The following is a 19,153-nucleotide window of genomic DNA, read 5'->3' on the forward strand; positions in this document are numbered from 1 at the left end:
ATAATTAAACTTACCCACCTTAATTTTAAAGTGTGCATACTTAAAACATGGTTTGTGAATTTTTTCCTATTCTTATTTTTAATATTGAATTGATACATTAAAAATTTAATGGGCTTGGACCCCACTCCCTACGCCCCTGGTAGTTACCTTGCGGATGGTAAAATCTCACTTTACACAACGAGCTTTCCATTGTTATAAAATAGTTAACTTCATTTGTTTTAGAATAAAGTTGTGTATAAAAAACTCTTCGTCAAGTCCTAGTATACATTCAACTCTTTTAAATTAAAATTGTAGTAGATCTTTATTTATGTCCTATGTCCAACTGTTGGACTTGTTTAATTATTGTTGTCCAATCTGAGTTAATTGTAGGGAAAATTAGCTAAAACCCCACATTTCAAGTTTACAATTCAAAAACAAGGGATAAGTTTAAAATTTACTAATAAGGTGGTATTACAAAATTTTAAATTAATTATAACAAATATATTATGGTAACCGTTTATTAGGTGATCTAATTAGATAGGTTTAATTTTATCTTCATATATACCGTCACCCAAAAATCTCTCCCACTAAAACCACTTATCTGTCTCTTTGTACTGACAAGAAAACCACGTATCTCTCTCTATCATTTACGAAACTTTAGCTATCTCTACAGTGCTAGATCTGTTCAAACCAAGCTTATGCTCAGATAACAGCATAATACTCCTTCATACAAATCCCAATCATTGCCATTATCATCGGAGCTTCATCGTGAAATAGCGGTATTACATTTTAGCTTCAACCATAGTAGTATTTAAAATAATTATAACTCGTAGTGTTGATGTAAAGATAAAGAAGAAGGATGAAGGATAGCGGAAAAAAGTTGTCAAAGATTCTTCTTCACAAAAGAGATGAAAATGTAATCCTCTAGCGGGAAATCCATAAGAAGGTGAATCTGATTTTGTAAGCTGATTTGAGAAATTTATGACCTATTTTTGACTAATTTGTGACCTGATTTGGTTATTTTGTCAATGACATACCATTTTGTGACCTGTTCTAGTTATTTCGTAATTTGAAGGCCATGTGACTTATATTATATGAGTTCCCACTAGGTCGTCTTGTGGGGTTTACAATTTTGACTGCAATGAAAGCCTTCTTTCCATAATTCTGTTTGATCGATTATCACTTATGTGAATTGAATATGTTTTGTAAAATATGCTGGATTGTTTATGACGAAAATATGTGTTGTGGCTATCTACTATTTTGTGTTAAGATTTTGGATAATTTGTAACCAAATATTGATGATCTGAATATGGGTATGTTGGTCACGGTGACATTTTTATGTATGTGTTGAAGGTCATAGTAACATATCCGGTATTACGATTTGTGCATGACTGAAAATATTTAATAAAACCAAGGAATTGGTTCTTCGGGAAAATCACTACAAGTTCAATACAGAGTGTCATCGTGTATTTCGAGATGAAGTTCACTGTTGCCCATAGGGATATTCTCGAAAACACATGTATCTCTTACTACATGTATTGTAGGGGGTGCAGCCACAGTTAATTTACTATGTCTTGCAATGAGGTGAAGCAACCTAATAAGCTAGAAATGTGGTTCAACATAAATAGAAGATATATTCGATTCTCCATTACTGATTTCTATTTAGTTAGAATTGCGGTATGATAGAGTTGATGGTCGACCGATGTTTGATGAAAAACCATCTACAGTTAAGGATACATATTTTAGGGACTTAGAAGTAACAAATGAAGGTGTAGAAAGAGTCTTTCTTTCACTGGATGATGCGCCTAACCATGATATGGTTAAGATTGAGATTATTTATCTTATCACCTTATATTTATTTGCTACGTCATATTCAAAGGTGGTGGACTAATACATATTTTCACTTGCATACGATTTTAACACACTTGAAATGTTCCATTGGCGTAAATACTTGTTTGAAACTACATTATTGTCACTAAGGAAGGGATTAACAAAGTAAACAAGCCACTAAAGATTGACTGATTTTTTAGTGGCTTTCCAGGTGTGGTTGTAAGAGTGCATGCCTGCACTTGAGGGGAACCTGGCCACAAAAATTTGTAAGACATATCCACGAATAATAAATTGGGTTGTGCACAAATACCATTCAGTGGAGATGTTGAAGGACAAAGTGTTTGAAAGTGAGATTGTAAGTTCTTAAATACATTTTGTATTGTTATGTAATCATTTTGTTGGTTATACATATTTAAGATATGACATATGCTTAACACTTTTACATCTTATGTCAAACAGGTTATGATAAATGACATTGATCCATCTGAACTAAAGTTCATGATCCCCAATATGACAAGTTCAAAAATATGGATTTTAGATATATTGCGACATAAAATATGATTGTGACCTGAAATAATATAATGCAACCTGAAGTATGAATATCCTGTTAGCAAAGTCGCAATCTCTTATAGGCATGCCTGAAAATGTGACTTTGACTTTCTTTTAGATATATTATGACAAGATTTGTATCATTTTCCTAATTAATGTCGTTGCAGTGTATGTTGTACACGATCGATGGATGTGCTATAGTTGAACCCTAAACAGTCACATCAAAACATTAGGAGCTCAAAAACTCAAATGGGCACAAGTGAGTCTACTTCCCTAAGGGCAGACGCACACTTTTTGAGTTAGGGGGCACAATCAAACCTTATATAGGTCGAATATTTTATTCTTGATTTTTGAATAATTTATGCTTTCCAAAATATATTAAACATATGTTTAACATAGCTCGATCATATTCTTAGTCCGAATTCATATGAAAAACATGTATTGATTCATAAGATTTATCATACATGATTGCACATGCCATATATTTTATTTCTAATATCTATTGTCCATGTGTTGATTTTGCCACATTCTAAATTTATTGTGAGTATTCCTACACCACAACAAGAAACTTACTATTTAATTGGTAATTAAGCAATCAAATATTTCAATGGGAATGCAAAACCAATAAAAAAAATAAAAAAAATACTAAACTAATTGTTTTGAATTAAAATAAACAAGTCTTAGGTTTTTTATCATTCATCCAATACAAAGTACTTTAGCTTAGCATATTAATGTAAAAAATACAAGGAAAATAAAAGAAAATCATCACCCGAATTGTTAAACTATGAAGAAAATCTGGAAATCTTCAATTAATGCCTTCAAATTCGGATCCAAGCTTTTGAATTCTTTGTTTTTCGATGTATATTCTCTCTATTTCTCTCAAAAGTCGGCTTACAATCTTCTCCCCTAGAGTCATTTATATTCTGTGTTTCATATACTTGCTTTTTCTAATTTTTCTCCATTTTTATTTCAACACTTTTTTTCTTTTCTTTTTTCTTTATTTGCAGCATTTTCTCCCTTAATTTTTCTAAATGGTCCCTTTAGCGAACTTTATGCCGATGATTCTCAAATCAATTGACTTTAGGGCAACAGGTTTTCCACCTTTATAGGTTTAATAATTCGAGTCATAAATGTTACGAAGAGAAAATTTCAAATAAAATAATATAAATATATATAATTTTTTTATACCTTGATTAGTGCAATATCTGCCATTAAACATCTATCCAAGTAACCTAACTTCTAACTTGAGACATTCATCTAATTTCATCTTATTAACCTTAAACAATCCTCACAAGATTTTTAATTTCACACATTGAATCCCCATTTATCTCAATATCTTCCTATAATAGTGAATCTCCTAAATTATTCTAAATTTGATCTAAAGATATAAAATATAATGGCTTTAAGTTTAGCATATACGGCCCAGTATATCAACCTATCCAATAATGAAATCAACTTACTCCTACACAATGCTTAATTTAATTCACGTGCTCAATATATATCAAATTTTACATAAAAAGTAAAAATTAATTGAAGCATGCAACTTATTTACCATTCATAGACTAATTCATAATTCAATATACTCACTTTTAGCCAGGTTAGTTAACTCACACAAGCATATAAAAAGAAAATACTTTTGAATTTTTTTTGTAATATCTAAATAAATAAAACACATACAAAAACATAAAATAAAAGAAAATTCATGTTTTCCACCCTCAAACTTAAATTACACATTATCCTCAATGTCTTAAATCTTAAGTCCTCATATAAAGGGATGGAGAAGAAATAGAAGAAGATACTTCCCAATATAGCGTGAAATTAATTGACTAGCTTTTTCTATTGTCCACGTTATCTCTTTCGTTAATGTTGGTTTACGCGATTTGCGATATCATGTTCCTGCATAATACAATTAGATAAACACATTTAAGATCAAATATCACAAGTATTACTTAGCTCCAACATCTAATAAATCAATTAAATCTCGAGGACTTAAGGGAAAACGAATGTTGGATGATGAGTCCCTAATTAAAACTAATAAATAATCTAAATTATCATATAACTAGAAAGTATAATAAATAAAAGGGAAGAAAGATTGGGTTGCCTCCCAATAAGGGCTTTGTCTAACGTCTTTAGCTTGACTTTATTGTTTTGACATCATGGAGTTTTGAATAAGACTTTTGATGCTTTACTCAGTTTGGCTTTTTTGACTTTGTTCCACTCTTCGTTGCTTCTACAAATTTTAACCATGCCCCCTCCAATGTATTGACTTGCCTATCTCGTCTGATTCAAATTCAACTATGTAGACTTCTCTCTCCCCTTTGGGTTTAATTAAAAATTCAATGATAGAGCAATCAATGAAGTCAACAGAATGTGGGTTAACATCATCTTCATTAATTACCTCCCCTTTATTTTGGTCATTTGTAATTGAACTTTCATCATCTTTGTTCTCGTCTTCCATAATTGATATCTCCCCGAGTTGAATGGATGGTTCACAATCTACATTCGTTAGGAAATGAAAACTCATTTCTGTCAAATTTTTCGAGTGAATTATACCTTCACCTTTTAAATTCATATCAAAATATGCCATTTCCCACACAAAGTTTGTTCTCATCCAACTTGGCAAGATCAGTGTGGTATTTTGTAAGTACCTCCTCATTTAACATGAAAAGACCAAATCACACAAGAGTGTCGGAAGAAATACACTTGCCCACAGGCACATAGTATTCAAAAGATGTGTCAATTGCTAGTTTTCGATACTTAAATATTGTTTAAACCGTTGGAACTTAAGCTGATAGGGATCATTGAATATATTCAAATAGTAGCCAGTATAATGCACCTCATAACAGAATTCACGATAGATATCTTCTTCCTTATAGTTCGTGTCTAGATTATTTATTGCAAAAATCTTTTTATCGTACTGGCTTCAAATCCTAGATACAATGCTAAGTGACACCTAAAAAGAATACCAAATAAGAGATATTAGGATAAGTAACCAAAATCAACAAAAAAATAAAAATAAAAATTGAATATAATATAAACTACTAAACAAAAATAAAATTCGTTATTTCTCAACGTAGTACAAGAAATAATCGTAACGAGAGAGTTATTATCCCACAAGGAATAAGGTCTAATATCTAGTTCAATAGCTGCTATTAAATTCGAAGTGTGGTAACATCAAAAGAGTTATGGTTTGTATGCTTTCTATGCTAATCTTAAACTTATAAAGCAAATAAAATATTTATTTAATATGTGAATGTTTATATTGGAATCATGAATTATTCTATTGATATTTAATTCAACTCTTAATTCTTAATTAAGTAAATTCATGTATTTAAAAAAATTGATAATCTACTTTTATTTATTGTTCTTTTCAAAGATATAGTAAATGTATGTTTAACATGACCCGATCATATTCCTAATCCGAATTACTATGAAAAAATATGCATTGATTCATGAAATTTATCACACATGATTACACATGCGATAGATATTATTCCTATACCTATTGTCCATGTGTTGATTTTGCCTTGTTCTAGATTAATTGTGAGTATTACTATACTACAACAAGCAATTTACTATCTAATTGATGATTAAGCAATCAAATAGTTCAATAAAAATGCAAAATCAATCAAAAAATACTAAACTAATTGTCTTGAATTAAAATAAATAAATAAATAATATGGCTCATCATCTAATCAAAAATAATTTAGCCTACCATATTAATGTAAGAAATATAAGGAAAATAAAAGAAAGTTATCACACGAATCATTAAACTATGAAGAAAATCTGGAAATCTTCAATTAATGCTTTCAAAAGTCGGCTTACAATCTTCTCCCTTAGGTCTAGACGCGTTCTTATGTTTATATGATGCCAAAGAGGTTGCTTAGATTCTTTCATCACTAAACACTGAAGCGCGCACCAAGAAGCATTTGGTATCTTAGTCACTGATTTTTGGTTTGAGGGGACGTGTCTCTCCTGCAAGCTAGGGCGTGTCCCTTGTCTAATTTTTGATAGCTAAACAACCTTTAATATTTCTGTCATAATTTTCTCTCCCAATATCCGATTGAAATGATCCAAAATACATTGTAAAGCTTACTCAAATGACTACATTTCTTTTAGAAATATCATTTTTTCAGCTTATTATGCCAAAATATGAGGCTAAAAATCCAAAACATAACTTTTCGGCTAAAAGTTTATATAAGATGATATTTTGACTATAATTCATCCATTTGACTTCTTTTCTCATCCAATTGACCCCCAAACACTCTCAAATCTTCATTGTAATGTCCAAAACAACTTTTGAATATTTGCATTTTAGTCCCTGAACTTTAGATTTGCTTCATTTTAGTCCTTATCAATAAATAAAAAATTGGGTACTAATCTATCTAAAGAAGAACAAAATATCATCATTTATGATCCCAAATAAGTGTAAAAGCTACAGTTATGATGCATTCTTTGTTAGTAAAGAAGTGCAGAAGCAGGTTGATAAAGCTATTGCACGCGTGCTAGAGTGTACTGAATCTCATATTGAAGAGGTCAACTTAATGAAACATTTAGAATTTCATATTATAAATTCAGACTGACTGTTCATACACTAATTTGGGAACTTTGTTGATCATTTTTGGATCAGGAAGATACACCCGTACCTGCTTCATTTAGACTACCAGTGAAGAGGGCGCAAAAGACACCAAAAATTCTACAGTCATCTTTCGTTAAGGTTGATCCATTCATGCTGCCAGTGGAATGAAATCTAAATCTATAAACATTATGTTCCAAAAACTATTCGAAAGGTATGGATAGCATAGACATGAGTTCACTCCATAATTGGTTTGATAGATAATACAAGCCCAGGAACAAGTACATTAAATGTAAATTACAAGTATTTTGTGTCAGGTATAACCTGATATTATTTTTTTGTGAACATAGCAGTGCTGGTCACAGAATAAATTAACTTTGGTCACAATCTTATTCATTTGTTTGATAAATGCATACATTTGTGTACAGTATTAAAGGTCAACGAGGAAAACAATGTGAAAAGTCTTCAATTTGTGTGTGACGATGTCACTGTTTATCATAAAACTTGGTGGAATGTGTTGATTGATTCTAATTTATCATTGAGCAACGCGATACAATATAGCTACCATTTTTTTACATATGCATAATAGTTCACATCACTTATGTATGTTATTTGTTATTATGGTATTTGGATGCATGCTTTTATTACATAAGACAACTTGCTCAGTTTAGTGAAGGTATGAAGATCAAGCAACAACTATAGACTATATATTCGATATAACACTCCGAACATTATACTCTACATCTGTTCAAGATCTAAGCATTGTGAATAAGAAAGACGAACAGATCAAAGCTATCAATGGTGAACGGTTATCATTTAACACTGCTTGGAGATAAGTTGAATCTATGTTGATGTCTATTATGCCTACAAATCATGCTAATTGGATATTAGGGCAACTTGACATTAATACCCGTTTCGTGTACATATTCAATTCAAGCAATGGTTCGTAAAAGACCAATAAGGTTCGTGAAAGGGTATTATCGTTTGTGAAGACTCTTATACATCTGTTGAAAGTATTGGATTGTGGATGGAAACTAGAAATGATAGAGGTGACATATCCAGGGAGATGTAGATTAACATTGTTAGTAGTTTGCCTCAACACCAAAACAGGTAAGTTTCATTGTGGGCATTACAAGTTGTGTCATTTTTCATGAATATTTTATGGTTATGTATGGTTTGTCTATTTTACATACTACAGGCATGATTGTGGTATTTTTGTCATAAAGTATGCACGGTATTTATTACACAATAATCTTGCCAACATGTCAATGTCATTTGATACTAGGAATGCCAAGCTTGAAATTGCAGCGTTGATGTTCAAAAATAGGTAACTGAGGTGTTTGAAAGGAGGAAATCAAAGTCAGAAGAATGAACTAATGTTGATGAAATTATTTTTATGATGGATTAGGTTGATGGCTATTCAAAATTAGACAAACTAATATTTTTATGAGAGAGTTGAGAGATGTTATTTTTATCTTTGTAATATTTTTTTGGAATTGAATGCGGATTTATTTTTCTCAAGTAGTTAGTACAATGGAGTAGAAAGTATAGATCTTTATGTCAATGGTTTTTGTTTGTATCATCTAAGTATTGGAGTTTATGGAGGTGAAAGTTTATATTTTCATGTGTCTAAACAAGTTACGAATGGTTACATATGGTTAACTTGTTATATAACAGCATGTCACAAATGCTTAAGGTGTAGGGGTTACGCATTGGTAGTAAACAGAAACTTGGGTCACATCTAGTCGAAGAGGACATTTAAAGTTAGTTTGAACACGAAAAGATTAATTAAATTCGAATTTCATCCATATTCGATCCCATATAAGCACAGTTAAATAGAAAATCTATAGGTTCTTATCTCCATTTTGTGCTAGAACTAGGTCACAGATGGTCACAATCATCACAAACAAAGTCACAATCAATGTCTAGCTATACAACCCTTCCTAAAAACAAATGTGACATCATGAAATGTGATCTAAGCTCGATGCATAAATATGTCTACTCATATGATCCAAACAATACGCAGTTCGGCAATCTAATTAAATAATTTGCCATTACAAGAATATCCTCATGTGAAAAAAATTACACTAAGCTATTTGAATTCTTTGGATGTTTCTTTGCTTTCAATTTTACCTCGTTCTAGTTAATTTGTATCATGTTCGACAATTGTGGTCGTATTCATTGTATCTTTCACATTTCACAACTTGCAATCTCTTACACGCTGACTTTTTCCTCTTCTCAATAAGGCAGTCAGAACTTATCTTTTGTTTAAAAGCATGTACAGCTCTACTAAATATGTCTTCCGACAAAGTCCGTTATTATTTATTACCTACAAAAAAGATTGTCTCTTTGTAGATATTCATATATGCATCTCTTGTATAATACATCGAGCAAACGTCATATACGTCTAGATTCAATGTTGCAAACACTGCCAGTGCATATGGACAAAGAAGTTGATCCACATGAAACATTCTACCCCTATTCTTAAATAAATAGCTCAACCAATTCATCATACTTGTACGTATTATTATGTAGGATAAATGACATGGAACCTCCGTACAACGGGCAAACGTGCAGAACTCTCATCCCTAATCACACACAGAAACAAATGTCACTTTAATTCATTAAAATCAAGAAACATTCAGATGTAATGGAGACGAGCAATGTGGAGATACCTAGTTAGGTTCGTCACAAAGAACTATAGGGATGCATAATTTTGCTTTTAAATACAATAGTATAACATACTAAAAAAATAAGTCACATGTAGATTAGTTTAGGACAGATATTCACATTGAATGTGGACATATTAACATACAGTTAACACTTGCAGGGTCACTGAGAGTAGATTTCAATGCAATAGCATTGTTAATAGATTAGGATAAAAAAGTCAATGATAGATCAATACAGACCACAGAAATTCACATTAATGTAAATATATTCACATACAGTCAACAAATGTTGGGTCATAGAGAGTCAATTACAATACAATGACATTGATCACTAGTTAACTAATTTCATTTATGGATTGTCAAGACATTTAACAGATAGGTCACAAACTATTCAATTTAGTAGTGACAACTAATAGAAACATGTATCAATATGAATGAAGCATAGAAACGGTCACAGATAGTCACATTCACAATATACAACGATCACAGATCAGTATATATAAAACTATAAATTGAAAATAAAAATGCATACTATCGGTGGTTAACAACAAAGCACACGTCACAAATTGGGTAGAATGCTACATATTTTTCACAATGAAAAATCTCTGATCACAGTTAGAAAAATGTTTTCATTCGGATTCGAAAACATCAATGCTTTTAGATCATAAGCTTATAAGAACATTATTATACGTTTACCTTCGAAATCAGATCATGGAGGTTTAGCTTTTGCTTTGAGAAAATCCAATTCCTCCACATACAAGCTTCAACTTATCTAGAATAATAAATATCAAAAGTATAATGATGGGATTGTGACTTTATTCATTGATGGTGGCTCAAAATCTAGGATTAACGATGAAATTTCCATGTTAGTGGAGAGTTTTTCTTGAGTTCGGTGTATAGAAAGAGAAAATTGTGTTTGATTATGAGAGAGTGAGAAGTATCTTTTAAATATAGTAGAGTAACTGATTTATATGAGCTTATTTAAGACAATATATTTACTTCAAATTTAGTTTATGTTATATTATATTTATATATTATATTTTGATTGACCACCGGATTTATGAAAGTCTTTAGGAAGTTTGTTAGTTTTGAAATGTGGTACTTATAGTGTTGTAGTTTTGTACTATTCTCTTAATTGTATTCAAGGCTAATTAGACCATATACAGCCCTTCTCTCTCAAAATTGAAAAATATAGCATCACTCTCTCAAAATTGAAAGTATGGCTTTTCTTTACTGAAATTAACTGATACCAATCCCAACCTTCTTGATTTAATAGCTAAAAGAAGAAAATTGAGAATCTGGTTCTTCAATAAACCCCAAAACGGAAACCTTATATTTCAACAATTTCACCCAAAAAAAAAAAAAAAAAAAAAAAAAAATTTTGAAATACTAACCCAATCTTCAACATAAAGAAAATGCTTTCAACATATATCAATTCAGTCCGTCATATATTACAAGTTCCCAAATTGCTACAAATGATTCTACATTTTTTAGATCTTGTTCATGATTCAATTTCGAGGTGAGTTAGCTCATTATTAAATGGTTTTTATATTGTTTTATAAATTCTTTGGGATGGTCCTGTTTAGCGTTTCAATTTGGATAATGAGCTGTGGGAGATTTGGCAGTGTACCTGGAGAATCATTTTTTTTTTTTTTTTTTTTGAAAAACATAAAATTTGACTAAAATACCTTACATAAGAGATCATGTAATGGTGGTAGCAACAGCTTGCGGGTGGTGGGTACTGGGTTGTGACTTTTTTTGGAGGGAGGGGGGCTTGTAATGGTGGATGAAGGCAGTAGCGTGTAGGTTTTGATTGAAGGTCCTCACTTTTTTGAGTGTATTTTGTTTCTTGTATTATGTCACTTTTTTCACTTAGTTGGATTTGTGTCACTAACACATATTAATTGACTTTTGGCCTATTAATGCTTGGGTTTACTGATCGAGATAGGATTAGAGTTTGTAGTAACCTATATGTACATATAGTCCATGTTTAGGATTTTGACATACTTGTAATCGTTTCTAGTACAAGACATCTTCTAAATCCAACTAGTGGTCGTGTTTCATTTTGATTTCGTCATCTGGAATTCTGTTAGAGGTTGTACATTAGAACAACTACAGTATGTTAAGATCGTTGTTGATCAGATTTGGAATCGCCCAATTTATCTCTCATGAAAGATTCTCTTTAAAAAAAAAAAAAAAAAAAAAAAAAAAAAAAAAAAAAAAAAAAAAAAAAAAAAAAAAAAAAAAAAAAAAAAAAAAAAAAAAAAAAAAAAAAAAAAAAAAAAAAAAAAATTTGATCCATTTTTTTAGTATTGAAACTTGTTTAATTTCAACTGTGCATGTTTAAGTATATACCCAACAATGGATTGCTTCTACACAAGTTTAGGTCTAGCCAGACTGCTCTTAATATGCAATTGTATAGCATTAGGATTGTTCATATATAACATGATATATATTGTGAATATACAATGCAAAATTAGGTTGTCTAATTATTTTAGCTCCAAGTGTTAATTTCAACAAGTATCAAAGCATAGTTCATGGATTTCAATGAAACCCTTAAAATCTAGGTATTCTCAATTACTTGTGGATTTATAAGGATTCATCAATAAGGATTTCAAAACATTAGGATGAATTCTAAGCTTAGAAACACAAATAACAAACTCTTTTAAAATTTCACAATTTTCAATGAAATTCTTATGAAATTTATGAAAATCTATTCAATTTCACGAAAGTCAATAAGATTTATAATTTTTTAAAAACCAATCAACCATCATTTAAGGACAACTCATTAATTTAGTCATTTCTAATGAAACGTATTGTGAAAGACCTATACGTTGATGCCACTTAAGACATTGCATTTGAAGAACCAATAAGTGGGTATTGCCCGAATAAAATAATTTAGTGACTAACAAAATAAAAGTGTGATTGCAGTCAAAAGAATGTGAAGTTATCCAATTGAAATAATAAGTATAATTAATTGATTGAACAAAATTGAAGTACTACCTGCTTAACACTAAAATGAAACTATAGTTATCGTAAATGAAATATATCCCTAAATAAATATAATTCAAGTATCAACTTATTTCAATTCATTAAAATGAATGTATTTACATATTAATTATGCACTTTATTCGTTAGCTTATTTATGCACGATATGTTTGATACATTATATTAGATATAATTGATAATAATAACGTAAAAACATATAATTTTGTTCTTTCTTTCAATTTGCCGAGTGTTGATTGTCAAGCCAAACATATCAATTACAAATACATAAATATGCGATAGAATATTTCAAATTTGTGCTTGACATTATTTTATGGGGTTTTACGTGTGAATATAATATTCTAAATTACTTATAAAAAATATTCCAATATAAGTCTTTGACTTTCAAATTGGGAAGAGCCCTCTTCCTTCTAAAGCGTTGCCAATATTGAATGCTAACTTTAAAGCACTATCTACGGTCAAAGGCACTAATCTAAAATTCGGCTTTAGGCAAGTGCAAATGTGCTAGTACACCTTTTTAACTAAACGGTTCAAAGCAACTTTGACGATGTACAAAATTTTGTAAAAATATTAGGGAAAATTACAACCTTACAGGTATTAAAACATCATAGTTCATAAATCAGGGTTGAGGTTAATTTATTCATAATTCAGGTATTATAATTAATCAACGATTCAACCTCATCCCACACGCTCACCCATGCCATCCCTAATTTCATACGTAAATCTCTCTCTCTCTCTGCACTCTCCTCTTCATCGCAACAAATCAACTATCTTGCATTAGCACCATCACAACGATTCGACGTCGTTGCAAGAGAACAGCCTATTGCCAGGATCTATGCTCCCAGGTGGCCGCGCAATCTCTGCCCAATTCGCACAACCTCTGCGTGAGATTATGCCCAGATCGACAATGGTGGTTGTCGGAGTAGTGCTCAGATAACAATCGCTGCTGCATATGGCTTCTCTCTCAACGTCGTTGCAGTGCCTCAAATCGACGGTGGTGATTGAAGCGGCACTCAGATTGGGTTCTCTTGCAACGCCGTTGCAATAACTCTGTTGGATTTTTTATGTTGTTGAAGTGGTGGTGATGGTTTCTATATTTTGGTAGCGTATGGGTTTTGGCATGGTTGGATGTTGGTGGTGGCAATGAGGTGTTGGTTTTGGTGTTTTTATCCTGTTGTTGGAGTGGTTTTGGATTTGGTAGTGCAGTGGATATAGGTAAGATACAAGCGGTAGTGGTGATGATTGGTGTAGTTTGTTTGTTGTGGTATGTGCGGTGGTGTTACTGGCACAGTATGATGATGGTAGTGTTGTAAATGGTGGCGACGACGGTATATTAGTGATGGCGATGGCAGTGGTGGTGCGTTTCTATTGGAGTCAGTTGGCGTTGTGTCCTTTTGGAATATTAAATAGCTAATATGTGAGCGGTTGGTGGTGGAGGTGGTTGTTAGTGGTTGGAAATTCGATAGTTATGGTTGTTGTATTTTTGTTGACAGTGGATTGGATCTAATGGTGGCAACTTTGTTGGTGGTAGTATTGTGGTAATATTGTGGGGGTTGTGATGGTGACTATGAGAGTGGTCGATAGTGTGTGACCTACTTTTTGGTATATGTGACCAAATATTTGGTTATCTGTGACCAAGTATCTAATTGTGATTTAAAAATTCGATAAAATGTGACTGAAAAATAATCTATGACCAACGAATTTAAAAATATGTGACTGATATATAAACTGTGGCCTATAAATTTTTTGATATGTGATATCGAAATAATATGTGATCAATTAATTTGATAATATGTGACCAGTAAATAAGTTTGACCAATAATTGTATAATTGTCACCTTACTATATTCAATTAATAAATATATTTAATTAATTAGTTAATACCTGAGTTTTGCATTTTGAATTTTACACCTGAAAATTGAATTGTATATAGTTAACAACTAACTTGTGAATTTTTCCCAAAATATTAAAAGTTTGGGCTCATTAGCTTGCTAGACTTAATCAACTGTCACTCCTAACTTTCTTATTTTAGCCACAATAAGAGAATACAATCAATGACATGTTCATATTTCTATATTGTGTACCTAAAATACACTGCTTGCACATACAACGTAGTATTTAGGTACTTAGTATCTATCGTCTCTATTTAAGAATTTAATACTTGGCCGAAATTGAAGCCCCTCCTTACAAGTTCGATCAACAAATGACCACAACTAAACTTCATTATGCATCAAAGTATCACCCTTCTACAATTTCAAACTATCAAAATTGTACTAATACCTTCTCACAATGCTCTAAAAATACTAAGCTCCAATTACTCGACTTGGTCGAGTAGCCAAAAAATAAAAGCTATAAAAAATTGAAGAACTCAAGTAAAAGTCTTTCTCGACCATGGCGCAAAGAAAATATTACAAAAAGTGATAAATTCAAGAGTGCTACAAAAATGTAATATGGAAATTTTTGGTTTTGATTGTGAGTTTCCAGTTCACATATTGACACCTAAGACCAATCTCAACCATTAGTAAACTCCCAACACACCAATTTGAATTTCTGACTGAATCATGTTACTCTTTCTGATTGCCCAGATGAAGCATAGCCCAGAAGCAAAGCCCATGTACCCAGAAGAATGCGGATCCAAAATCTTTATACAGCTCAACAGTTTGCAGTCTGCAAACCAACTTGAAAATGGGTTTTAAAAAGGGCGAAAAAGGGGAAAATTTTGTATGTAAGAGATTAAGTATGATCCATTTTAAAATTAAGAAACAATGTTTAAAATTTTAAAAATTAGATATTAATTAAATTTTATTTACGAAATAATTAATTAGAAATATATTTTATTAATTAAATACACTAAGGTCACAATTCTATACAATTTGGTCACAATTAATGAATTAATTTGTCACGCATTATTTGTCGAAAACAGATCAAAAAATTTAAAGGTAAAAAATTATATTTCCATCAAAATCAACAATTTTATAGGTCACAATTTATTCATCGATTAAAAAGTCATAAATTTCATAAGTCACAACTTATCTAACGATCATTAATAATTTCTCAATCACAACTTAATAAATTGTAAGTCACAATCATATTTTTTAGGTAACGTATTATTTCATCATCACAAATTAACCAAATTATTGGTCAATTTATTTAGAATTATGCTAATCGTACATAAAAATGACACATAAGGGACGACATAAAATGATATGGAGGAAAAAGATTGGATAAAAAATTTGATTATGTTTTAAACTGATAAATGATAGAATGACATATGTTATTATGAAACTCATTGTGTAAAATTTAATGTACATGTAGTAAGGTCAATTTATTTGATGGTCACATAATAACATATTTAATGGTCATAATCAACCAAATATTGGTCACAAACTCTTCTTCCCACACCTCACCACCATCAACACCAGCACCACCGCCATCAACACCAGCATCATTGTCACCACCACTTCAACAGCACCACTACTACCACTTGCAAACATAATCCATAAAACCCATCCCAAATTGATGTACAACCACCATAGCCACGACAACATTAGCAATTACAAACAGTTGCTTCGAACGACAATGTAGGTGAGGCGTTGCACAATGAGCGCGCACAACTGATGTAGCAATGCCACACACAGTAGCGTCGTCATCGCCCTTTGTATGCCACGTTACTGTTGTGGTTTACGGTGGCTTTCGACAGCATTGCTGTTGTGTGTCACGCGTGAGGCATCGTACGACAAGCACCTTCGCGCGTAGTTGCTCCAGCAATGCTGCACACAGCTGCACTGTCTTCGCCCCTATACATGATGTTGCTGCTGTGGCTTCCAAGGATGCTACTGTTGTGTGTCATCGCCTACTATAAGCCGACGGTGGGTCTCTCGACTGTGGTAGATGAGAGACAATGGAGGGGATAGATAAAGAGAATAGAAATGAAAAATGATTTATGGTTTGGGTTTGGGTTTAGTGGTGGGTTATGTAGATTAAATTATTTTTATAGGGTTATTATTAATATTTAAAAATTATATTATTATCTTATTTTTATATAAGCAAACTTTAAATCTGATTTTTGAAATGTGATTTTTAAAGTAGGCTTCTATATAAACTCCACTTAAAAAAATGAATAAGGAAAGTTTCATGTTTAAGAAATTAATTATGGCCCACTTTAAAACTAAGAGACGTGGTTTAAAACTTCAAAAATCAAGTATTACTAAATTTATTTATGAAATAATTCATTAAAAATATATTTTATTAATAAAATATATTGAGATCACAATTCTATACAATTTGATCACAAATTATTTCTTTACAAACCCAAAATTTAAGTCACAAATTATTTTACGGTCACAAATCAAAAAATTTATAGGTCAAAACTTATTCATCGATCACAGTTAAAAATTTATCAATCACAAATCACAGTTTTATAAGTCACAACTCAAAATTTTAGGTCACATTATTTATTGGTCACATGTTAATTTTTTTTTTTTGTTGCAAAATATCTAATTTATTGACAAACACTCTCAATCCCATTACCTACCCGACCCAATCCCAATCCACTATAGCGCCAACCAAAAGCATCTCCACCTCACTACCACCACTAGCGTCACCATACCATCATCGCTGCCACCTCCAATAACCTACCTTTTTCATCTTCAAAACCACCACCACAATCACCAAAAAAACAATCGCCACCAACAAGATCCAAAATCGTCACCCGAACATCAAATCACAGGCACACCAATCGCCACCCGCAAACACCAACAAAATCGTCACCCAAATATCAACAAAATTGTCGCATGCCACCAAAAAAACATCGCAGGCACACCAATTGCCGTCAAAACATCATATATGAATCGCGCGAGAGAGAAAGAGAAGCGTGGCGAAGGGAGAAGAAAGATAAAGAAGCGACATCACCGTTCATCTAGTAGCGTCGACGATATTTTCATTCCTTCAGTGTAGACGGCATCGAGCAAGCATGGTGGCGATGTGATAAAAGTGGCGTCCATCATCACTGTGATGCAGAGTCGAGTGTGGTGGCGTTGGGAAGATGATGGCAGAGACAAGAGAGAGCAGGGATGAGGAAGTGTTTAAGGTTTGGTTGGTAGGGGTTGATATATAAATTAATTTAATTTTATTATATTATTATTAACAGTTAGAATTTTAAATATATCTTATTTTAGTAAAGAAAACTTGTATATCTTAATTGTGAATTGAGATCTTGAAAACACTAAGCCCCTGCAATTTCACAAAAAATAATGTTATTTAACACCAGTTGTATTTAATATCAATCTAAATCAAGGAGCGGAGTTGGAATTTTAGAGTTGTGGCAAATTTAAAAAAATAAAAAATAAAGTGGGGACAAAATTGAAACTATTAAAGATTTTTTGGAAAATATTTTGCAAAATCTTCGATTTACTTCCCCCCTGTTGTAGATTTGCCCATTGTCTAGATGTTACTATGTCATATGAGTCATAAATTCTTCTATTTAATTGAACCGATAATTTAATGACATAAATAATTTCAACTAGACCAATGTTAAGTATCATTGGTGTTGTCATTGGTGTTGAATAGCATTATCTTTCAAAAATTTCATCTTTGGTCGTCAAACTTTTCTTTCTTCTAAATTAGTAATCAAAGTTTTCTTTTTACTTCAATTTATGCAACCATTATATTTTTATCTTTTAGAAATAAAGAATATTGTTGCCTCAAATACAAAATGGTAAAAAGCAGATTAAAAGTTACGCTAATACTTTGATTTGCCGTCCAAATTTTGAAAACCCTCGTTCTTCAAAAATATTTCATAAGTATATTAGACATTTAGAAAAACATAAAGCTAATTCAACAATATTTCAACTTCGTATTATCTACTTCTTTCAAAATCTACTAAAAATTTGATTTTCAATTAAATCTAAAACCAAATACTGACACTTGAAGTAGGAGAGCTTTGGATTATCCTAGTAGAAAGCAATGATAAAGATATAATAGTGGTTCTCCCTTACATTTATTTTGGTATGAAAATCTTCATCTACCCAATTAGGACTCTGCTATCACAAAAATCATCATCTAGAAGAAACCAACTACCAACAAAGCAAAAGAACCTTGAGAAAGAGCGTTCATTTGTTTCGCTAATCATGCAAATACTATTTGAATACCTTTCAAAAGTTTCTAGCAAGAATGGCGAAAAGAATTTTCAAATACCTTTACTAACTAGTGGTGAGGTAAACTACTTGTGTTAGCATGAACTCAAGTTTATATAATTGTAAATTATGAAATTATTGCCTTATGAATTTATAAAGTGCGCTCATTTGGACAAATATATTTACTTTAACTTTCAAATACACGGAGTAGGTAGCGGAAAAATAAAAATTAGCGAGTAGTTTGAACTTTAAAAAAAAAAAGGAAAAGAAAAAGGATCATGCTTGATGTACACTTTATCACATGACAAACTGTTATTTAATAGTTTTTTTTAGAAAAAAAGACATTTTTTTTTAAATTCAATCACTTTTTAAAAACAATGCAAGTGTCAAACAGACAAGAGTGTACACTAT

This window comes from Olea europaea, chromosome 5 (genome assembly GCF_002742605.1).
Source record: "Olea europaea var. sylvestris chromosome 5, O_europaea_v1, whole genome shotgun sequence".
Classification (NCBI taxonomy): domain Eukaryota; kingdom Viridiplantae; phylum Streptophyta; class Magnoliopsida; order Lamiales; family Oleaceae; genus Olea; species Olea europaea.